Source organism: Rhincodon typus, chromosome 5, assembly GCF_021869965.1.
Source record: "Rhincodon typus isolate 14 chromosome 5, sRhiTyp1.1, whole genome shotgun sequence".
NCBI classification, from domain to species: domain Eukaryota; kingdom Metazoa; phylum Chordata; class Chondrichthyes; order Orectolobiformes; family Rhincodontidae; genus Rhincodon; species Rhincodon typus.
The window spans coordinates 28,941,155-28,966,339 of record NC_063336.1 but is presented as its reverse complement, the minus strand read 5'-3'; the positions used below and the strand labels follow the sequence as shown (position 1 = coordinate 28,966,339).

The following is a 25,185-nucleotide window of genomic DNA, read 5'->3' as shown; positions in this document are numbered from 1 at the left end:
CATCCTTTCAGGATCCACCTTTCAAGGCCCCTCAAGATATTTCAACAAGATCATCTTTCATTCTTCTGAACTCCATACACACCCAGTCTGATCAAATTTTCCTCATAAGATAATCTTGCCAATCTCAGGGAGCACACAAATGAATCTTTGCTGAATTATTTCATTGAATACTTTTAAAATGGAAGTCGATAAATTTTTGATGGACAGACAAATCAAATGTTAGCAGGTTAGATGGGAACATGGAATTCAGAACAAACAAATCGGCCATGATCTTACTGGATGGTGAAGGAGGCTAGAGGGGCTGAATGGCCTACTCCTGCTTCTATATAATACTTTCTTAAATAAGGACGCCAAACTGCACAGTACATGAGGTGTGGCCTCACCAACATGCTACAGAACTGTAGTTAAAGATCCATACTTTTATATTCCATTTCCCTTTCAGTAAATTCTTGTGAATCTTGACTGCCTCGCCTTTATGTTGAAAAATTCCTTTGTAAATAATCAATACATTAATTCGAACTGTTCAAACAAGGATGGCAATCATCTTTCAGCCTGGTGTGGTAATCTTGGGTTTGGCACTCAGAATATGAAAACATATTTGCCCAGGAGGATATTATTTAAATTATTTAATTCATAATAAATCATGTTAACAAAATGCATTGTTTTCAAGCTTTATCTTTTTCTGTGTAACACTGTTCAATCTAGCACTAAAACAGAGGAAAGCTAATTTTTATGAAAAAATTCATTCTATTTTAACAAAACTGTTTTGCTGTGATCGATGAAAAAAAAAAATTAAATTTCAGAGTAATTACTGACCTGATGAAGCTGCTTCTGCTTTCCAGCAGGAACATCTACTAGAAGTCAGAACTTACTCTTCTGCTAAAGTTCAAGCTTCCAGAAACTCACGGAAAAGGCAGGTGCTACTTTTATATGCATTTCTATTTATGGTATGGTAGGGATTCAACTCTAGTCTTTTAAAAAAAAAGTATATAGGCAACTGCACAAGACATGTGCAGGTAGAAGTCTAAAAAGGTCTGTGATGCACTGAGACAAAATCATTATCCAACAAGTCTGCCAGTTCCTTACTTTCATTTGCAAAATTAGTTCGAGCTGTTTTTGAAGGGTCAACATTCCCTTGATTACAACTTACGTATGGCCTAATTGTAAAATATCTTGTATTTGATAGCTTCCCAAGTTCCTTTTTGCATTCCTTTTTTCAGATCTTATTGGGTTTTTTTTTGTTTTCCTTTGCTATGCCTTCTATTCGTCTCAGCCCTACGGGTACCAAACCTTATCCATAATTTTACTTTAAAACAAGTTTAAATATTGAAACTGTTTCCACTGGCAGAACAAACAATAGCAAAGGACAAACATTTCAAACAATTGGCAAAGAATGAGAGGCAACATGGGAAAATTTTTTTTTTTATTCATAAAGTTACTGTAATATGAAATGCACTGCCTGAAACAGTAACTTTCAAAAAGGAATTATATCAATTCTTGGTGAGAAAGCGAAATTACAACACTATGGTGAAAGAAAGCAGGATGTATAACAAATTTGGTTGCTCTTTCAAAGATTCAGCATAGTTACAATGGATTGCTTGAATTGCTTTCTCCGCTTTACACTATAACTACCAGAAAATTACCAGTTCTACATTTTACAAAAAAGGTTGTGATCTATTAGACTAGCAAAATATACTTGGCCTAGAGAATAGTTAGAATGTGGAATCCATTGTCACAAAGTAATTGAAGCAAATAGCAAAGACACATTCAAGGGGAATGTGCATAACTAAATAGGAGGAAGGCTGTATGGATCAACATTGACTTGTTGGGTAAAAGGCTTGATTCCTGCTTCATATTCTAAATGGATGTGAGAGATCTGAAATTTGCATAGAATACAGCAGTTCAGAACAGGTGGAATCTTTTCAACCAAAAATGACTGAAATTCTTAAGGTATCACATGTTGGCCAGGCGCTGCTCAAACATTAAAAACAGCAAACTTGTGAACTAAAGTTACCTGAGCCCCAGCTACTAGCTTCGGCTGGCTTGAGCAGGTCAGCTCTGAGGATGAAATAAGGTTCAAGTCCTTATTTGGAGGAAGAATAAGGAGTTATTCCTAAAGGTGTCCTTGAAGTGAGCCTGTAGTGGAAAGACACCGGTTCTCTGACGAGCCAAGAACCAACACGAACAAGACAAGTTTGGGAGGATAAGAAAAAAGTATAAAAATGAAGGATTTCAGTGTGCCACCAGTGAGCAACCTTTCCAAAGTCATGGATACCATACTTGGAAGTGTGGAAAGGGCCCCAAGACCTGGAAGAAATTGCCTAACCAACGTGAGCTTCTATTCTTGGGTACTGGTCTTTAGTTTTGTTGACTGTTCAAGATACATCAAACTTAGTGGGTGTGCAATTTGATTTTAGCCTCGTATGATTTGCATGCCTGCTGTTAACCTTTTCCTACTCAAAGGGTGTGAAATATATGTCTTTTTTCAGTAAACTAATGAAGGTTGTGGTTAGCTGATATGGACTTGATTCTTGTCCTCTATGTGATGAGCCAATAATTGTTGTCAAAGGCAGTAACCAGTCAGCACACAGATGAAACAGAAATTGCTTTTTTCCAATCACTGTGTCTTTGTGTCACATTAAGCATAGTCTTTAAAAGATCATGCACTGTTTTTCAAAAGCGGTTTATACCTTTGGGCAAACCATTAGCTTAAGCAGTGACATTCCACCAACTACTACCAAATTCTAACTATACATATTTACTATAAGCATCAAAAGGAACAGGAGTAGGCCATTCAGCCCCTCAAGCCCATTCAACCATTCAATGCTGTGGAGGTCTTGGTGTTGGACTGGGGTGGACAAAGTCAGAAATCATACGACACTGGGCTATAGTCCAACAGGTTTATTTCAAATCACAAGCTTTCAGAGTGTAGCCCCTTCATCAGGTGAAGTGAGGAAGAAGCACACAGACACAGAATTTATAGGCAGAGAGATCAAGGGCACAGAGATCAAAAGATCATACAAATGGTGCGAGTGGAATGTCAAATAATAAGTCTCTGCAGGTGATCAAAAGTGTCAGAGGGTGTGAGTAAAGCATCAACAACTAAATAACAAGTGAGGGCTGACATATAATCTGATTAAATGAGGCAGAGAGATAATTACAGTAAATTAAAAATAAGTTGGTGCAGGAGACAAACCAAATGACAGCAATGACGTAATAGGTATAAGAGTTGCATGCCGAGGGTCTAACCAAAGTAATAAGAAATCCAAAACTGTGCAAAGTAATTAAAGCAGAGAAATCATAACAATTTATCAAGGTGGTGGTATCAAATCAGGACATTAAGGAATATTTTACAGACACAGAACAGTGTAGTGGGGTCACATGTAGCGCGACATGAACCCAAGAACCCAGTGAGGCCGTCTTCATGGGTACGGAACTTGGCAGCCAGTTTCTGCTTGGTGATTCTGTGTTGTTGCGTATCTCGAAATCCACCTTGGAAGACGCTTACCCAAAGATTGGAGCCTGAAAGTCCTTGACCACTGAAGTGTTCCCCGACTGGGAAGGAACATTCCTGTCTGGCGATTGTTGCACAGTGTCCATTCATCTGTTATCATAGTGTCTGCATGGTCTCACCAATATACCATGCCTCGGGGCATCCTTGCCTGTAGTGTACGAGATAGACAACATTGGCCGTGTGGTGCGGGTGGTCCTCCCACATGTGATGGTAGCATCCATGTCAATGATCTGACATATCTTGCAGAGGTTGCCAATGGCAGGGTGGTGTGGTGTTGTGGTTGATGTTGTCCTGAAGACTGGGTAGTTTGCTGTGAATGATGGTCTGTTTAAGGTTTGAAGGTGAGAAATGGAGGCGTAGGGATGATCTTGGCAAGATGCTTGTTGTCATCGATGACATGTTGAAGGCTGCGAAGAACATGATGGAGTCTCCATGATCCATAGTCAACCGTGATCTTAGGTTCATGTCGTGCTACATTTGAACCCACTACACTGTTCTGTATCTGTAAAATCTTCCTTACTGTCCTGTTTTGACACCATCACCTTAATAAATTGTTATGATCTCTGTACCTTAATTAGTTTGTACAGTTTTGGATTACTTATTACTTTGGTGAGGCCCTCAGCATGTAACTCTTATATCTATCATGTTATTCCAGTGATTTGGTTTGTCTTCAGCACCAACTTATTTTTAATTTACTGTAATTATCTCTCTGCCTCATTTAATTGGATTATACATCATCCCTTCACTTGCTATTCAGCTGTTGACACTTTACTCACACTGTCTGACACTTTTGGTCACCTGCAGAGACTTGTTATTCGACATTCCACTCACACTATTTGTATGATCTTTTGATCTCTCTGCCTATAACTTCTGTGTCTGTGCGCTTCTCTCTCACTTCACCTGACAAAGGGGCTACGCTCCGAAACCTTGTGTTTTCAAATAAACCTGTTGTTAGGCTATAACCTGGTGTCATGTGACTACTGACTTTCATTATTCAATGAGATCATGGCTGATTTGTGGCTTAACTCCACAGACCTGCCTTTGGTGCATATCCCTTAATACCTTAGCTTAACAAAAATTTATCTGTCTCATATTTAAAACTAACAACTAATCCAGCATCCACTGCCATAGTTGAAGAAAGTTCTAAACATCTATGACACTTTGTGTGTAGAAGTGACATCAGTGACACAATGCTTAAGACTGCAGGGAACTTCAGCTTTGTCAGAAGCACAATCTTCAAAACGTTTTGCATTGACATCAAGGTAGCAAATAGAATTGCAAAGTAGACTCAATATTTGTCCATTTACCACAGAGATTTGAGGAACCAAGGAATCAAACTTAAAATAAAATTTGGTTTTTTTTAAAAACATCACCTGTCCTCTTTTGATGCTTAAGAGACATGGACAAACTACTTCAGAAATACTTAGCAGCTTCCACATAAGACGCATTCAGAACATCATAGACATCAAATGGGAGGACAAATGCTAAATACTGAGGTACTTCAAAGTGCAAAAATGTTTGTACTTGAAAGACTCCTCATCAGATCCCAGCTCAGATGAAGTGGGCATGGATTATTTATGCCTGACGATAAAATCCCTAAAGTTAGTCATGTCTTCACAACATTAACTTAGTCTACTTCACAGGCAGTGTCTAAGATCAAGATTCAAGAACTCCTTAAAGAGAATCTGGAAATGTGGTAGACTGGCAGGAAAATGCCCAAGAAATAAATACCTGGGAGATATTAAATAATGGCATCACTTCCCTCAAACATCCAAGCAAACAGGCAACTAAGGCAAGCTAGAAATACCAGAGAGTCTTAACAAAATCAGACAATTCATCCTTGCTCACGGTGTGGGAAGACGTTCACTTCAGCAGTCGGGCTTTACTGGCAGGTTAGAATACACAACAGATGACAAAACAAGGGAATACTCAATCAATCGTAGCACACTAGGTGGATCAGAGGTACAACAGGATCTTGGGGAGCTTGTCCAAAGATCCCTGAATGTGGCAGGACAGGTTAACAGGGAGATGAGAAGGCAGAGAGGATAACAAAATTTCAGTGCACAAGTACTACTGATTGCTTTGGTTGAAAACAGAATATTTCTGTGAATAATCCATTTACAGGGGCCAAATGACCTGCTCCTGTTCCTACTTTGTGATTTTATGACCAAAGGTGGTTGGTCAAACATGTCAGTGTTTGATAAACTAAATGGTAATTTAAACCACAGCTGAAATGGTTTTGTAACACAATTACTTAATGTCTGTATTAAATGGATGCTTTAAAATAATTAAAAAAAACTTGTACCAAGTCACCAACAGCAAGCCAACTGAACAGCAAGTTCAGGCCAACTTGCAAAATAAAACCATTGATTAACAGAATGTTTCTCATGACCACCGGATGTGTTAAACTGGTGGACAATGAGGTACTTTCTGAAGGGTATTTACTATCATGTTGTTAGGACCATAGCAGCAAATTGTTTCAAAAACATTTTCATGAACAATAGATTGATAATAGCTAGATAGTCTATTTTTGTGATTGTCGTTTGATGAATAAATATTGACCACGGCACAAGGGATAATTCTCCTGGCCCTTCTTCAAAATAATGCCAATGAATAGTTAGGTCTACTAATGACAGCAGACAGGCTCCTATATGATCTAAAAGTCAGGACTTCCAATAATGCACCAGCCTTGCTTTTTGAGCTCAAATCCTAGATGGGATTTATACACAAAACTAAGGTATACAAAAGTCATCTTAACTTAAGCCATTATTTCTCATTCTATGTTTAAGTGATGTAGAAACTATCTGAACAGCAGAAAATTGGTGACCTTAACGAGAGCACTGACATGATCATCAGGCATGTCTGCAGCATAGTCAGTTAACTGTGAATTAATATGGCTTGTTAGCTCCTTTTTTAATTGATGACTCACCTTCAAATAGAATAACAGTAAGCTTTTGTTAAAACAAGGTAGATGTTAGTTTCTTACAAGCTACCACTGCTGGTTTCTTCAGAATAAGGAGATAGTTATTAATTAAAACTTAGACACCAAAATTGAAACAGAAGACAAAAGAATGAGCTCTGAAATAGTCCTGTACAACGTAAAACAGAGAAGCAGTATAGCACAGGAACAGGCCCTTTGGCCCACCATGCCAACCATGATGCCATTCTAAACTAATCCTATCCTCCTGCAAGTGATCTGTGTCCCTCTGTTCCCTGCCTGTTCATGTGTCTGTCTAAAAGCCTCTTAAACATTGCTATCATATCTGCTCTATCACCTCCCTGGCAGCCCATTCCAGACACCGATCGTCCTCTGTGTAAAATAGCTTGCCTAGCAAATCACCTTTAGTTGAGCTTTAGTTAAGCTGAGAAGGCAGTTTTTGTTTGAGGGGATTGGTGGTGGTGGTGGTGGGTGGGAGATCTCCGGAGGTAATTAGGTCAGTAACAGTGCGCCAGGCACATTGATTTTTACTTTGCAGAGGCTCAACGCCAGCTCTCAGACACTTCCTCCTACTGGCGCCAGACCATGACCCCACATCCGAACATCAAGCCATTGTTGCCAGGACTGTCACCGGCCTCATTACCTCCGGAGATCTCCCCCACCCCACTGCCTCCAACCTAGTAGTCTCCCAAACCTTGGCAGCCCGCTTCCACCTCCTTCCCAAAATTCACAAACCAGACTGTCCTGGTAGGCCCATCGCATCAGTCTGTTCCTGCTCCACTTTGCTCATTTTGTCCTGCCTTGAATCCATCCGCTCTCCACTAGTCCAGATCCTGCCCACCTATATTCGCCATTCCTCTGATGCTCTCCACCATATTGACAATTTCCAGCTCCCTGGCCCTAACTGCCTCCTCACCGTGGATGTTCAACCCCTCTGATACCTCCATTCCCTGACCAGTACAGTCTGAGAGCTCTCGGCTTCTTCCTTGACCAGAGGCCAAAACAACCCCGTTTACCACCACTCTCCTCTGCCTGGCTGAAGTTGTTCACTCACTGAGCAATTTCTCCTCTAATTCATCTCATTTCTGCCAAGTCAAAGGAGTGGCTATGGGTACCCACGTGGATACCAGTTATGCCTGCCTCTTTATGGGGTATGTGGAACAATCCTTGTTCCAGTCTTACACTGGCCCCCTCCCACAACTCTTTATTCGGTACATCAACAACTGCTTCGGTGCCAATTCATGCTCCCACCAGGATCTTGAAATCTTTGTTAGTTTTGCCTCCAATTTCCACCCCTTTACAACTTTCACGTCGTCCATTTCTGATTCTTCCTTTCCTTGACTTCTCCATTTCGGGGAATAAACTATCCACTGTCATCCATTACAAAGCGACTAACTCCCACACATACCATCACTACAGCTCTTCACACCCCACGTCCTGCAAGGACTCCAACCCACTCTCCCAGTTCCTTTGCCTACGTCGCATCTGTTCGGATGATGTCACCTTCCGAAACAGCACTGCTGACACGGATTGCTTCTTCCATGACTGTGGTTTCCCACTTACTGTGGTTGACAGGGCCCGCAACTGCATCTGACCTATCACCTGTGCTTCCACCCTTGCCCCTTCCCAACATTCGCAACCGCGTGATCGGGTTCCCCTTGTCCTCACTTTTCATCCCACCAGCCTCCACATTCAAAGGATTACTCTCTGCCATTTCAGACAACTCCAACAGAACACCACTAAACACATCTTCACCTCACTCCTCCATTTGCATTTCGCAGGGATCATTCCCTCTGAGCCACCCTAGTCCATTCCACAACCACCAACACCAGCCCACTTCCCACAGCACCTTCCGATGTAACTGCAAAAATTGCAACACCTGCCCCTTTATCTCCATCCTTCTCACTATCCAAGGGCTTAAAGAGTCCTTCCAGGTGAAGCAGCATTTCACCTGTACCTCCTCCAATCTTGTTTATTGTATTCAATGCACCCCATGTGGCTGACTCTAAATTGGAGAAACCAAATGCAGACTGGGTGACCACTTTGCGGAACACCACCAGTCTGTGCAGAAGCATTATCCCAACCTTCCCGTAGTTGGTCATTTTAACAGTGTCCTGCTCGCATGTCCACATGTCTGGTCTCAGCATGCTTCAGTGAATCACAGCATGAACTGGAGGAATATCTCATCTTCAGACTAGGCATTTTACAGCTTTCTGGACTCAATATTAGAGTTCAGCACCTTCAAATTGTGAACCATTTCTTCACTTTCTTTTAGCTTGTTACATTCTGTTACCACGTCCTCTCTCCCCTCCTCCCATTTCTAGTTGGGACTGTCTGTCCTTTCAAGTCTGGCAGGAGACCACCGTTGTTCTACCATTCTCATGTTCTGATCACTTAACATGAACTATCAGGCATCTTTTCTCCGCCAGCACCTTGCACCCTCTAGTCCCACACCACCCCCCGCCTCGCCTTGCAAAACTATAGCGTAAATGTTTTTCCCTCCACACTTCATTTCAGCTCTGAAGAAGAGTCATCTAGGCTCGAAACGTTAGCTAGTTTTCTCTCCATGAATGCTGTCTGACTTGCTGTGATCTCCAGCATTTGTTGTTTTCAGTACAGACTCCAGCACCAGCAGTAATTTAGAAGGAGGTTGCCTGGATTGGAATGGTTTAGTTATAAGGAGAGGTTGGACAAACTTGGATTGTTTTTGCAAGAGTGTCGAAGGCTGAGGGATGACTCTGATAGAAGTATATAAAATTATGAGAAGTGTGGATAGGATGAAGAGTCAGGATCTTTTTCCTGGTTGGAACTGTCAAATATTAGGGGGCATGCATTTAAGCTGAAAGGGGAAAACCTCTTTTTCACCCTCCCCGCAACCTCCACATTAATCCTATAGTGTAGCAAACAGAACTGCACACGATATTCCAAATGTGGCCGAACTAAAAAGTTTCATACAGCTGCAATGTGCCTTGCCAACTTTTATACTCAATTTCCTGACCAATGATGAGATCATAAGGTCTGTAGAGTCATAATTAGTCTTTGAAATATACCAATGAATTGTAACTATTTACCTGTAGCTACAGTCTAATTACTTGTAATAAATTGTAATTCTTGCTAAATACAGAAATCTGGTCCGTGCTTTCTGTTGACCCATGTCTGAAAGTGAGGTTATTTAGGGAATTTTGTGTACTTATTTTAAAACATTTAACTTTGTGACGACCCAGAAATAATGGGACTTTATTTCTAGCTCACTACCCCCAATGACTTGTGATGTCGGAAATACTCAGATGTGGCAGAACCTGGGCCAAGAGAAACAGCTAACCTTTTTGTTTCCAGAGGCCTTTCATCAGAACTGTGGCGTCCAGTGGGGATGTACTATGTTAATTAACTGCTAACTGCTTTTGGCAAGTGTTGTTCTCCCAGCCAAGTTAATAATGGACACATCAGATCCTAGAGTGAAACCTATGGGCACTTGTAACACAGCAATAGTGTTTCTAACTCGGGGCTAAATGACCCGAGTTCAAGACATACTTGTACCAGATGTTTATCTGAACAAGTTAATTAAAATAACTCAGTGAAAACTGGCTTGTTAAATCCTAGATAACAAGGTGTAGAACTGGATGAACGTAGCAGGCCAAGCAGCATCAGAGGGGCAGGAAAGCTGACGTTTCGGGTCTGGACCCTTCTTCAGATTCTCCAGCATCGGCAGTTCCTACCATCTCTTGTTAAATTCTAACTTTGTTCCTTTTAACACCTTGGAGGTCAGGTATTAAGTACATTCATAAGACCGCCAGTGTACATCTAACACAGAGTAAAGGGAAAAAGCACGAATTAGAATAGAATAGATAGAATAGAACAGAACAGAACATCCTTTATTGTCACATGTACTCAAGTACAGAAGTACAGTGAAAAGTTTTACAATGTCACCTCTTAGGTACCAGCTTAGGTACAAAGTACCGAGGTACAAATCTTAGATACAAAAAGAGAAATGGAAAAAATGGTGGTCGTATTACTTTACGGTGATTCTTAGTATAAGTTAGGAACATATCAATTAAAAGAATAGACTCTACAGTCAAATAAGCAGAGTACAAATAAACATTACATTGCAGGAGCTCAGCGCAGGGATTTCCACACATGGCTGCTCACGCCAGACCCCAATCCAACAACCATCCCTGCTCTGCTCCAAGCCTCCTGTCTGCTCTGCACTGGATCTCAGCTGCTCCAAGGTAAGTTTTCTCCGGGACACGCTGCCCCGCGCCGGCCTGCGCTCCGGGACACGCTGCCCCGCGTTGGAATCCGCTCCCCCGTGCTGGCCTCCGCTCTGGGATATACTTCCCCGCGCCAGCATCCGCTCCAGGATTCGCCTCTGGGGCTCGTCAGTTCCTCCATTCCCCTCTAGATAAGTCCAAGTCAGAATTTGAAAAACAAACGCAGAAAAGGAGAGAAAAAAAGAAAAAGAACGAGTGGAGCAGAGGAGCTCCGGCTGGAGTGTCTTACTCTGCTGCCATCTTGGCCAATTATATCACTCTAGGTGAAAAGGTTGATAGGCAGCATTCACAGACATCACAAAAAGACTCAAAGTCACATTACTTCTTTTATCCAACAAGATCCTTACAAGCCCCCAGTACCTCAGTGAAAATTTATCACCATCTCCACGAAAAGGCTCTTGCACAAAGGTTGGAGCAGCTGCTACTAGTTACCTTTCAGCTAATTTCAGTGTTTCATCTTCATATCATGTCTTTGCCCTAAAACACCTGAAACAAGCTACAAACCAAACATCTTATCACTTTAGATAACAAGGTGTAAAACTGGATGAACACAGCAAGCCAAGCAGCATCAGAGGAGCACGAAAGCTGACGTTTCCGGTCTGGACCCTTCTTCAGAAATGAAGGGAAATGAAAGAGTTCTGAAGAAGGGTCCAGACCCGAAACGTCAGCTTTCCTGCTCCTCTGATGCTGCCTGGCCTGCTGTGTTCATCCAGCTCTACACCTTGTTATCTCAGATTCTCCAGCATCAGCAGTTCCTACTATTTCCCCACAGTATCACTTTGAAGTTGAGAGCGAAGACACAAGTTTCTTTAATTCAGTAGTCCAGCCTCATACTGTGTCACATCCAGACTGACTTCTTCTGAGTTGTTTGGTCTATTATTGGGCTCCTGATGCTAGGCAAAAATAGCATTTTGTTCAATGCGTTGAACTGTTAGTCACCTTGCTCTTCAGCTCAAGGGTGTAAAATCTCAATAAAATGCTTGCAAACACAGACTTCCAGACTTCTCAATACCACAGCCCCAAACACACACAGAAACTCTAAAAACGCCTTCCCGTTCTGAATACACAACATATATGAAAAAACAACCTTAAGTTTACATTATTCTTAACACAAGTTTAATGGAGGAGTGGAGAAAGTTGAAGTAAAATATGGAGAGGCATAATTAAGAACATATCACTTCTTTAATCATTTACTCTTTTTGCAGATGGTCAAAATTACCAATTATACAATCACCCAAGTTTCTTCGAAAACTAGATTGGATGTAAACTATAAGAAATGTCTCAAATATATAAGCGTTGAGTGAAGGCAAATATTAGAGATTTTAAGATAAATATTTCTATGACTGAACATTAAAAATATTGGGCAGGATGGCAACTCAGTGGTTAGCACTGCTGCCTCACAGTACCAGGGACCTGGGTTTGATTTCAGCCTTGAGTGAATGCCTGTGTGGAGTTTGCATGTTTTCCCCGTGTTTGCATGGGTTTCCGCCAGATGTTCCGGTTTTCCTCCCACAGTCCAAAGATGTGCAAGCTAGGTGGATTGGCCATGCTAAATTACCCATAGTGCTCAGGGATGTTTAGATTAGGTGGGTTATAGGGGGATGGGTCTGAGTGGGATGATCTGAGGGTTGATGTGTACTTGTTGGGCCGGTGGGCCTGTTTCATCACTGTAGGGATTCTATGAACAAGTACACAATTTCAGATTCAGTTGTTCCTTTGATTTTCTAGAAGGTTTGGAAAAGAATCATCTTTTCTAATACACAACAGAATGCTTGTGTAGAAGTCATTTAGCCCATTATGACTGTACTGGCTCTCTGAAGGAGGAATTCACATTATGTCATTCCCCAACTTCTCCCCAGAGCCCGGTACATTTTTCCTTTTTGGATAATAATCCATCCCTTTTGAATGCTTCAATTTAAACCGCCTCCACCACGCTGAGGTCTTGCATTCCAGATCCTAAATCACTTATTGCATGAAAAACATTTTCCTCGGGTTGCCATTTTTTCCTTTTGCAAATAACCCTAAATCCGTACCTTCTGGTTTCCAATCTTTACCAATGAGAACAGTTTCCCCCTACCTATTCTGCATTTCTGCACCTGTATAATGTCTTCACATCCTTCTTAAAGTTTGGTACCCAGAACTGGATGTAACACTTAGTTATGACCAAACCAATGTTTTGTACAAGTGTGCTGTATGCTTTATTAGCCATTAAATTTGTCCTGTCATCTTCAATGACTGATACACATATACATCCATTTCCCTCTGCTCCTGCATCCTTCATATTGTTTCTCTGCAATTTTTTTCTACAAAATGAACCACTTCATTCTTATCTGATTTAACTTACATTTGCCATTCATTATACGGCAATAATATAATGCCGTGACCTAATGCAAGTCAGAAGTGCAGGTTATTACCTTTTTTGGACATGCCCGAATCTCAGCAACATAAATTGTTATCTTCATCCTCCTAGACTCAGTATCTCAGTCTATTATCTTATTACTCCTAAAACTTTCAAGTTCCAAGTCACTCATTACTTGGTCTAATCTACTTCATATTCAAATTGACAATTTATAACAAGACTGATTTTTGATTCACGTTTTTTTTAAATATGCTAAGATTTTCAATTACGTTTATCACTGTTTGTGTAGTATTACAAACAGCAAGGCTGAGACAGACATTTTTAATCAGTAAGGGAATAAAGGTTTATGAGGAAAAGGCAGGAATGTCGTGTTGAGGATTATCAGCTCAGCCATGATCTCATTGAATGATGGAGCTGATACAATGGCCCAAAGGTCGATTTCTACCCCTCTATCTTATTGGCTAGGAAGCATTGAAGCAGTCCCTGATGAGACTTTTGAACACCAATTCCTTTGGATTATAATTCAAATATTTCATCAGAGATTTTTGAATAGTAGCAGCAAAATTGTTTAAAAAAAAAATCAGCTGTGCTTTAAACTACTGACTCTATTTCGCACTTTAATCATCATTGAAGGTAATTTTGTGGAACATATCAATTGTGATAACCAGTTCCCAGCAATTATGGATAAAAATTACTTATTCAATTGCACAATTACAGAAATTACATCGTTGCAGATTGACTTTCATCTAACATGTACACAGTGCACAGGAGTGGTTTTGATTTAATTCCTCTAACATTGTATCTGGACAGGAATGGAAACACTAGTTTCTTGGCACAATACTTCGGGTCGTCATCTTTGAAAATGAATGTTGAGTTCAGAAGAACCAGATGCATCACAAGTTAAAATTTCTTCTGCTTATTGGTCGATTTACTTCATTCCACTACTTCACAAAACAGCATTACATTGCTAGCTTCCTGTTATCTTTAAGTTTCTGGATTTTCATAATAATCATTGTTAAATATGCTGCAGAAATTTAGGGTGCATAATAAAGAATGCAAGTTGCATTTTAATAATGTGATAATTATTAATGCAATTTCAATCATTTGGGCACTGAAAGGGAATACGTAATTGTCTGACATGTAACAAATTCTTTGAGATACAAAAACATTTGCATTGAATTATTACTTTTTCTTTGTCTCTTTCTCTCTACTAATTACATCCATTGTTCCCTTCTATTTCTTTCTTTATCAAAATTCATAGAATCATACAATGTTTATAACAAAGGAGGTCATTCAGCTGATTGATCACATGCTGGTTCTTTGCAAGAGCAACTTGAAATTGTCCCACAGCCATAAAAATGGCTTTCCTTTCGGTGCTTATCCAAATCCTTTTCTAAAGAATGAATCTGTTTCTATACGCTATCTGACAGCGCATTCCAGATCATAACCTCTTTGCATGTTAAAAATATTTTTTTCCTTATGTCGCTGTGAGCTGTTTTGTCAATCACCTTAAATCTTAGCCTCTAGTTTTTCACACTCCAATCAATGGTAAAAACTTCACTGTATCAACCTTACGTAAACATGACTTTAAACTCCTCTACAACTCCGATTAATCCTTCTCCATGATTGCATTTCCTCTCAAATCCTGTATCTCATTGTTTAAGATTTATCATTTATCTTCATTCATTAAGATTCTCAAAAGCCTATTGTTCTTGCGTAATAGCTTGCATTTCCAGCAATGCATGGCATTACTTTCATGCTAAAGAGTGTAGGATATATCAAATAAAAGGTGTCAGATCCAAGATCCTACTTTAATAATGTGAGAATTTGCACCCCTAGAATCCTTTACTACTCTGCCCCTTATTTTACAAAGGGTCTGTGGCCCTCATTCTTGTAACACATAATGAAAGACAAATGGTAATAAGTGCTAAAAATCTGAAAGAAATCAAACTGCAAAGAAAAAGAAAGGAACATCTCTTTTTGGGATAGTAGGAACTGCAGATGCTGGAGAATCTGATATAACAAGGTGTAGAGCTGGATGAACACAGCAGGCCAAGCAGCATCAGAGGAGCAGGAAGGCTGACATTTCGGGCCTAGGCCCTTCTTCAGAAAAAACATCCCTTTTGATGTTTTCAGTATGTGTTTTTGCTTCAACGATTCTGTGTTTCTTTAAATTTGATGAATGAAGATGTAAATGTTTAGTTTAAAACATCATGGATTCATGAGAAGTATAAGTACCCTACTGGCTGCTATTTTTAGAAAGCTCGTTACACACCAGGTTACTGAACAATTTTCCACAGTAAAAAAAAAAATCAATACTTGATTAAGTAAAAGTAATTAGTTACTTGTATTTTAATTGTTAACAAAATGATGAGTTTTTTTTCCATCCATGCAATGTGGGTAACATTGGCAAGATTCATTGTCCTTGAGTACGTGGGAATGAGCTGCATGGTTAAATTGCGGCAGCCTGCAAGATATACCCATAAGAAAGTACTCTAAAATTTTGACCCAATGACAATGTAGTCACAATGGTACTTGGAAGGCAATTTGAAGGAGAGGGGTCTTTTTTTATTAAAATCATTCATGGGATTTCAGTGTTGCTGGCTGGGCCAACATTTACTATCCATCCCTAACTTCCCAGAGGGTAGTTAAGGGTCAATCACATTACTGTGGGTACGTGTAGGCCAGACCAGGTAAGAATTCCTTTCCTGAAGAACATTAGTGAACCAGATGGATTTTTACAACAATCAACATGGTCAGCTTTTTAACATCAGATTTTTACTACCATGGTGGGATTTGAACCTATGTCACCAGAACATTAGCCTGGGTGAATGATTAACATCCTAGTGACAATACCACTAGGCCAACAACTCCAACAAATGCCTCCCTTATTTTCTTTAGGTGTTAGAAGTTATAGGTTTGAAAGAATTTTTCACAAAGCCCTGAAAAAGTTGTTGCATTGCATTTTGTAGATGGTATGTGCTGTGAACACTGCCATCACCCCCTTGATATGTGCCTTTGAAAGAATGCCTTTGGGAAGTCAGCAAGTGAATTACTCACCTAACATACATTCTATTCAAAAGTGACTTAGAGGATATTGATGTGGATTACTGTTGAATGTCAAGATGATTTGGATAAATTCTCTCATGTTGGAGATTGTCATTCTTTTGGACCTTGACAATGATACTTACCACTATATCGATCTGAATGCTGTCCAGGTCTTGCTGAACGAAGAAGTACTGCTTCATGATCTGAGGGGTTATGAGTGGAACAAGCCAACTTGCAATCAGTGAATAATTCAACGTCTGCCCTTATAATCGAAGGAACATCATTAACAAATGAAGTGAAAATGTTTGGGCCTTGGATAATGTCCCAAGGAACTCCTAGTGATGTAATAAGCCTCAGATAACTGGCCTCCAACAACCACAACCACCTCCTATCTGCTAGGTATGACTCCAGCCAGTGAAGATGTTTCCCCTTGATTCCAGTTGATTTAAATGTTACTTGGACTCTTTGGTACATCACTCGGTCAAAAAATATCTTGAAATCAAGGGCAGTCACTCCAACCTCTGAAATTCATCATTTTGTCCACGTGTGGTGCAAATTTGAAATGAAGCTTGGAGTCAAATGGTCCTGTCAAATCCAACTAGGGCATTTCTGAACAGGTAATAATAACCTGATAGCAAGTGCCACGCGAAGACACTCAACAACACCTTCTGTTACTGTGTTGATGGTTTATAGCATAGATGGGGCAGTCACTGGCTGAATTGGGCATATCCTGCTTTTCATCAATATGCCTCAGTAATTTTCCACTCAGGTAGCTATACTGGAACAAATTAGTCAGGGACACAAGTAATTCTTCAGTATCACAGTCGGGTGTTGAGGGTCTTTGGCCTTGATTTAATAGCTTTCAAACTGTTTCTTGCTATCTCATGGAGTGAATCAGAGTGGCTGAAGACTACAATCTGTGGTACATCAACTTAAGAAATTGCCAAAATTAACCAAGGTGATTAAAAAGAAGCTAGGGCAAAAATTCAGGCTATGGAGTGCAGAACGGAGAGACCTGTTCAGCACATATTCATGTACAATAAGGTAACAGGAAAATAGTTTAAAGTGATGGACAACTCTAAAACACCTTTATTCATTAATTTGAGCTGAGTAATTAGATCTCTTCTCAACATTTCAAAGTTCCAGCCTGTAGGGCAGGGTCATAGAATTCCTGCTTGAAATGGAACATTCTCTAAGACTCCTACAGTTTAGAAATACACAAAAAATTGTAATTTAAAATCATGGTTTGTTATTTTTAATAAATAAATCAACATGCTTTATCGAGCACTTCCATCATAAAAAAATGTTCCAATGTTCTTCAAAGGAGTGTCTACAGGTAAGGATATTGAAAATAGGAGATATTGAAGCAGATAATTAGGCACTTGATAAAGTTTTAAACAGGGTATAAAGCAGTGCTTCCCAAACTTTTTTCCCCAGTGTGGCACCATTTTGAGGCCTGAAAATTGTTGCGATCTCTCAGTGTAAATGTGGATATGGGGAGAACATAAGAATGTAAGAAATAGGAAGTGGCAGTGGCCATTTAGCAACTCAAGCCTGCTCCACCGTTCTGGAAGTTTACAGCTGATCTGTCCTAAACCTTGACTCCTCTTCCATGCCAGTATCTCATAGCCCTCACCCACCTGATATTTCCTAAGTCAATCTGCTTCCTTTTTAAATCGTCTTCAAGTGACCTAGACTCCACAATACTCAGGATACAGAATTCCAAACATCACTCCTCTCAGGAGAAATTCCTTCACATTTCAGTTTTAAGTAAGTATCCATATATTCTGTAATATGTTCTGCAGTTCAAGATACCCCCAACTAATGGAAACAGCTCCTTCACACTTACTAACACTGAAGTTTGTATGTTACAATAAAATCACCCCTCATTCTTCTAAACTATAATGAATAAAGGCCTAACCTGTTTAGCTATTGTTGGTAAGTCAACCCCTTCATTCCAAGAATCAAACGAGTGAATCGCTTTTGAATCCAATACCAGCATATCAGTTTTCTTTAATTTGGGCACTAAAGGTGTACACAGTATTCCAAGTGAGGCCTTACCCACATCCTGCACAGTTGTAACAAGAATTCCTCACATTCTTAAACTACAACCCACCAGCATTCAAGGCTGAAATTTAATTTACAATTTTAATTACTTGCTGCACGTGCATACTGATTCTTTTGTGCTTCATGCACAAGAATACTGTGTTGTACTTCTTTGGAGTCTCTCTATGTTTAAATAATTGCCTGCCTTTTGATTCTACCAAAGTGCATGACCCCACACTACCCAAAACTAAACTCTATCTGCCAGGATTTTTTGCCCATTCACTCAACCTACCTATGGACAGTCTCCAGGTTGAGACAGGTTCCATGCTGGAGTCTGTTCATAAGTAGATTTGTACTCAAGTCAGAGCACAATGCCGGACAATATAAAGGAGCAGTTCATAAGTACAGGAACCGTTCATATGTTGGATCTTTCAAATGACATCACTGTATGAGTTTATAAGTCAGATATCCCTGTATGTCCCTTGTAGATTCCTTCTGTCTAAACCACAGCATACCCTCCCACCTATTTTGTACTGTCAGTAAATGTGGATACATTTCACTCTGTCCTGTCTTCAAATATAGATTTTTTTATAGAAGACATTAATAAAGATGATAAATAATTAAGGTTCTCAGACTGATCCTTACAGCATTCCATTAGTTACATTTTTCCAACCTGAAAACAAGCTATTAATTCATGTGATAGTAGGAACTGCAGATGCTGGAGAATCCGAGACAACAAGGTGCAGGGCTGGATGAACACAGCAGGCCAAGCAGCATCATAGGAGCAGATTAATTCATGTTCTGTCTTTTGTGTATTAACAATCTTCAATCCCTGTTAATATTTACCCCTAATATGATGAGCTCCTATTTTGTATGATAAGGTTATTTTTAATGTAGCACATATCAAATGCCTCCTGGAAATTGAAATATATGACATTTACTGGTTCCCTTTTATCAACTCTGCTTGTTATGTCCTCACAAGAACTCCAGCAAATTTTTCAAACATGATTTCCCTTTCACAAAACCATGTTCGGTCTGAAGGAAGTCATTCAAGTCGCAAAGCCCTTGGGTAGGATACGACCAGTAATAGATAGGACATTAAACATATTAGTTAACTAACATCAGAGTCTTCAGATGAAGGTGGATCAGGAACTCACCAACTGACCAAGGACACATGAAGGTTGGGGTTTTTATTAACATACAAAAGATAAAACCTACACACATTTAGTCCTTCTTTAGAGTTAACGGATGTCCATATTTTTATATATTTTTTTTTCTGTTATACATTATTATTCATCACTTAATAGCGAAAGGTGATGTGATTTCAGGAACAAATAAGTAGAGATTATGAAAGCATTAAAATTTGTATATTACAGGCTAAGGCTCAGATTTTTTTTAAAATGGTGATACTACAGCCAGCTGCAAGGCAATGTAACCTATTTACAAAGGCTGTTTCCATTACAAGGACTGGCAGAGGATTTTGGAAAGAGGTCTTTGTAAGAGGGGAGAGAAGCAGGTTCTATGATTTAATCTACTGAGTTATTCCTCGCAAGGGGGTCCCTGGAATCAGAGCCATCCGAAAGAAAGAAATTGTAATCATATAACCATTAATTATGATCACGATGTTTAAAAATACATTTAGAATCCTATCATAAACTATCACCTTTCACAACACAGGACAGAAAATGAACTACATTGTTACAGTCACTTTTTAAACTCTGGTTAAAATCTTTTTTTTTTTGAAATCTTCAATTACAAGAAATTTCAAGTCTCTTTTTTTTAAGAAAACAAAAAAGGACTTTGGTACTTTTGAAAATTGACAAATTCCTTTTTTTTAAATAGTTAAATGCTATTTGAGTGTACTTATTACTTACACTTTCTGATCAAAATAAATATGAGAAATGGATTATTACTCCAAATGAATGAAACATCGGATAGTTATCATTTTACAAAAGTTCAGTTTGACTACTCAGAATTTCTGTCATTCCACGTGGTATTTAAATTTACAAAAAAGTCTCCAGTACGTAATGGCTGATAGCTATTACGTGTAATTAAGGTTCTGTGCACCAACAAGAACTCCATTACCTCATTAACAACAACTGGTTAGTGCAAAAAAAAGTGCCTTGCTAGACACTTGTAAATTAATTACAATAGCCAAACTGAAAGCACCCTTGAATATTTAGCTCAGTTTATTTTACAGCCATAATAATGTCAAATATATATTCTCTTTATTTTTAAAATTGCTTGTCAATAACTTATGAAGCCTACCTTGATGCATCAGATACCTACTCAACACAGCAGTTAATACATTACAGCCCCACTTAAATTTTTTTTATAGATTACCATTAGCTTCTATCTACCAAAACTCATTCAGCAGCTAGAAATATTGACTGCTCATCTCTCATGCTTCAACAAATTATTGGGAGAGTACATCACTCTTAAGTGGAATATCTGATGCATTTTGCCAATAATTACACACATACAATCAATATTTGTATATTATCCCATTGAACACCTTTCAGGGTCAACTTAATGACTAGTCATCTCATTGCATTGCACAATTATACAACTTTGGATACCTTATCAAAAACAAAGGACTTGCTCTCTCAAAGTGTTGTGTTTAGACACAGACATTAAACACTGAAGGTGAAATCAAGGTCAAAGCTTTTTTTAAACTGAAAGAACACTAGAAAAAAAAACCTAAAGCACAAGTTGCACTTTGAATAGAAACAAAATTTCAGGAATCAGAATGTGCTCTGGCAAAGTCATCAATTTGAAAGGCTGAGTCTGTTTCTGCCTCCGTAGAAGCTGCCACACTGACTGAATATATACAACATCTTTTGGTTTTAAAATTATTTATTAACTTTGTATAATGTCATTTATTTCATGCCATCAAATCTTTTTCTCATTTATGCATTCATAGTACGTGGATAGCACTGGCAAGACAGCATTTATTGCCCTTCTCTAACTGTCTCTGAACTTAATTTAAATACTGCTTTGGATAATGAGACCTCAATCAATAACCTGTTAACTGTTCTCACAGTCAATTATACATATATGTAACAATAAAGTAAAACAGTCTATCTTCACAAGTTCCCTCAATGACTCAGCAGATCAGTAAAACACAGGAAAAAATGGTCCCAGGTTTCATCAATGATCTGTGCCAAATTGAGCAATTTAATTCATTGTTCCAATTAAACAAATGGTTTATAACCCACTGTCACAGCATTCAAGTGCCACCATCACCTAAGATCACTGGAGATATTAATCTTCCTGTTTAACCAAACTTTTTGACACTATTCCTGACTTTGCTTTTTACTATTTTTATTTACAAAAGAAAAGGGTATTGAGCAGTACGTAAATCCTGAACTGTTTGAAAACAAGATGACATGCATTATAATAAATAAATGAAAATCAATAGGATGGAAGTGAGGCCAGTTCTTCAAAGATTGGATGATCTCCTCTGCTAGATGACTGTCTTGGCAGGAAAATCAAGAACTATTCCTTTTATCCTTGTCCTTTTAAATTTAATGCACACATTTTAAAAGCTTGATTTTGATATCTTTTAAATTCTCTTTTCATATGATAACTACAGGGGACAAATGCCATTTGTCTATGTAGTTTGCAAATAATTGCAGAACTTTTACCTAAAATTTTATATCTGGGAGCCTATTCCATATGTTAATCACAATGAACAAAGTAGCTTTTCCTGAGAGGAGACCTAAAATTTGCTTCTACTGGACTGAGCTTAATGACCACATGCCATATTCTTAAAACTTTAAAAATGTTATGGACTTCCCTATTACTTATTGCTTAAAACTTCTGAAAAAGGACAAATCGGTATATCTTTTCAAAGCTGAAAGACCAAGTTTCTTCAGTCTCAAATTTCAGTATAGGCAATCAATCAGTTTTATGTTTACACTATTTCCAATACTTGAATTTATCCATAACAAAAGTACTTAAGGTGCAACTTAATTAAAATACTGCAGAATTTGCTCATGATTTCTTTTGATCAGTATTCTATTATTTTGACTAAATAGATCAGCGTCTATAGTAAAGTACAGACTATACTACATGAAGCTTTAAAAGGAAGAATCTGGATGTTTTAAATTTGAATTTAAGAATAAACAATCATAGCTTGGACAGAAATCTTTCAGTTTTAGGTTCAATAAGGGACAGTTCTGAAAGAAATCTTAGCTGAAGTTAGATGGATAAAGCAGTTGCTCCTGAGAAATTAAGAAAATAGTTTACAATGGTTCAAATATAGAATAGCTGGGAGTAAAGGAGTTTATTAGTTGTTCCATACCAGAAGTGTTTGGGTATAACTTTAAAGAGATCACTTGAAGGTGAGAAAATTTAATATGAAAGCTTCAGAAAGAGGCTATCAGGCCAGAAGGCATAATTTCAGAGGAAGGTGTTCCACATTTAAGACATAAATAAGGAGTTTCTCTCAGAGGATAGATATCTTGTGGAATTCTTTATCATGGAAAGCTGTCAAGGCTGTGTCATTAAGTATATTCAACAATGAGATAGATACATTTTTAATCAATATGGGGACTGAAGGTTATGGGAAAAGGCAGAAAAGTGGAGTGAAGGATAATCAGATGAGCCATGATCTCACTGAATGGCAGAGTAAACTCGACAGGCTAAATGGCCTATTTCTGGTCCTACATCTTATGGTCTGGATCCTAAATAATTCTGGCTGTAAGGTGTTCAAAGAAAACAGGACAGGAGAAAAGGAAGATGGGTGGAAGTATTAATCAGGAATACGACTGCAGTAGAAAAAGAATCTCCTACATGGATCAAAGACAGTATCTACCTGGTTGCAGCCCAGTGACGTTAGAGTTACTGTTATATTACACTATAGGTCATCAGCTAGTGGGAAAGATAGAAAGGAACAAAATTTTCAAGGAAATTACAGAACTATCAACTTTACAGTAGTTTTAATGGGAGCTTTAATAAAAATTAGAATAGGAATCTTGTAAAAGGCAGGGAGGGCCAAAAGTTTCTAAGCTGTATTCAAGAGAATGTTTTAGATCAGTATATTTCTGATCCAATCTTGTAATGAAGGCTAATATACTATTTGCGTTCCTACTTGCTTGTTGTATCTGCCTATCTTGATTCATTGACTGGTGTACAAAGGCACTGAGATCCTTTTGTACATCCACACTTCCCAATGTACCAACTTTTAAATGAAAGAGATTAATGTTAGGATGATAGCTGTGGTACTAAGAGTACATTTCACTGTGAATTTAACAAGGAAGAAAATGCTTTCACTGTCCTAATGAAAGAGGAGACTACTGGAATGGAACAGAACAGACTTAATTTATAAAGAAATTAGGTATTGGAGGGAGCAGCTGGCTGCACATAATATTTTAAGAATGGGTTCAAATGAATCCGTGAATATTGGGAGAAATAAGACTTAAAATGTCCAAGGGTAATAGCCATAATCTTTCAACATTCCTTTAATTCGGATGTGCTGCCAGAGAATTAGAAAATTGCAAATGTTACACTCCTATTAAGTAAAGGGTGCAAGATTAAGGACACCAAGTGTATGGATATGAAGTTGGCTTAGTAACTGGGAACAGAGAATAGTGGTGAACAGCTATTTTACAGATTGGAGGAAAGTTTACAGTAAATTGTTTTGTTGAGATATGACTTGGGTTTGCAGGGCACAACTTTAAAATTTGTGGATGATGTGAAACTTGGAAGCAGTATGAGAGGTGAACAGAGCTGGTTTTCAAGAGGACACAAACTAGTGGAATGGGCAGACATGTGGCAGATGAAATTTAACGCAGAGTACTATAAAATGATATATTTTGGAAGGGAGAATGTGGAGCAACAATTTAAAATAATGGATACAATTACAGGGATTTTCAAGAGCACAGGGAGCTTCAGGATTATAGGGGAAGGTAGGGAGTGGGGCGAGCTCAGTTGTTCTTGCAAACATGATGGGATGAATATGCTGCAATCAATTCCATGGTTTTACAATTAAAATTGACTCTATCAAGACTTTTGGGTCTTTATCAACTCATTCCCCACTATCTGTTCTATGTGTGCCAGCACTAAATGTGCTCTTGCACCTTTTCAACAAAGTCAACTTTTGAATGAATGAATGAAGGGAACATAAGTTTATGCAAAGTAAGCTCTTAAATAATTCTCAGTTTTTTTGGAAATAGCACTATCCCTAGCTGACTTTGATCTTCTACTCATTAATTTCTGCATCTACTGCAGATGCTACTTGCTAATCAAAGTGCTGAAGAGATATGGGCAATTCATGCAGGCATCTTTTCAGTCCTGCTTTACTGCAAGAATAATTCTTTCGGCTGGTCTCAATTTCCATATAGTTACCACTGGGTCATGTAATAATAAAGCACAAAGTGGTCTTCCAGCACATTAGCTCTGAGCAAGTATTGTCCAAAAAAAAAAAAAATCCAGTAAGGGGTGGCACAGTGGCTCAGTGGTTATCACTGCTGCCTCGCAGTGTCAGGGACCTGGGTTCAATGCCAGCCTCAGGCAAATGTCTGTGCATTGTTTCCATGTTCTTCCCATGTCTAGGTGAGTTTCCTCTGGGTGCTCCAGTTTCTTCCCACAATCCAAAGATGTGTAGGTGAATTGGCCATGCTAAATTCCCCATAGTGCCCAGGGATGTGTAGGCTAGGTGGGTTGAGCATGGAAAAGGCAACATTACAGGTATGGGGCGAGTCTGGGTGGGATGCTCTTCAAAGGGCCAGTGTGGACATGATGTGACAAATGGCCTGCTTCCATACTGTAGGAGTTCTGTGAAGACAAACTTCTTGACTCTTTCCACTTGTCCCTGTTTTTTTATCCCATTCAAGTATTTGTTTAATGCCCTTTGAAAACTACCATTGAATCTGTATTCAGCACTCCTTCCAAAATACCTTTTAAGAAGTATTTGCATTACCTTTATAACTATGTAGTAATCAGGTTTAATCAACCATCAAAGTTCTTCTAAAGCTGGAATACTTTATTAATGCTCATGAAAATGAAG

The 25,185-nt window shown here is 38.8% G+C and overlaps 1 protein-coding gene across 2 annotated transcripts in view; it reads right to left on the bottom strand.

Moving 5' to 3' along the window:
• Window positions 1-25,185, bottom strand: part of ascc3 (activating signal cointegrator 1 complex subunit 3) — a 494,022-nt gene that overhangs the window by 304,254 nt on the left and 164,583 nt on the right. The window lies entirely within an intron of this gene.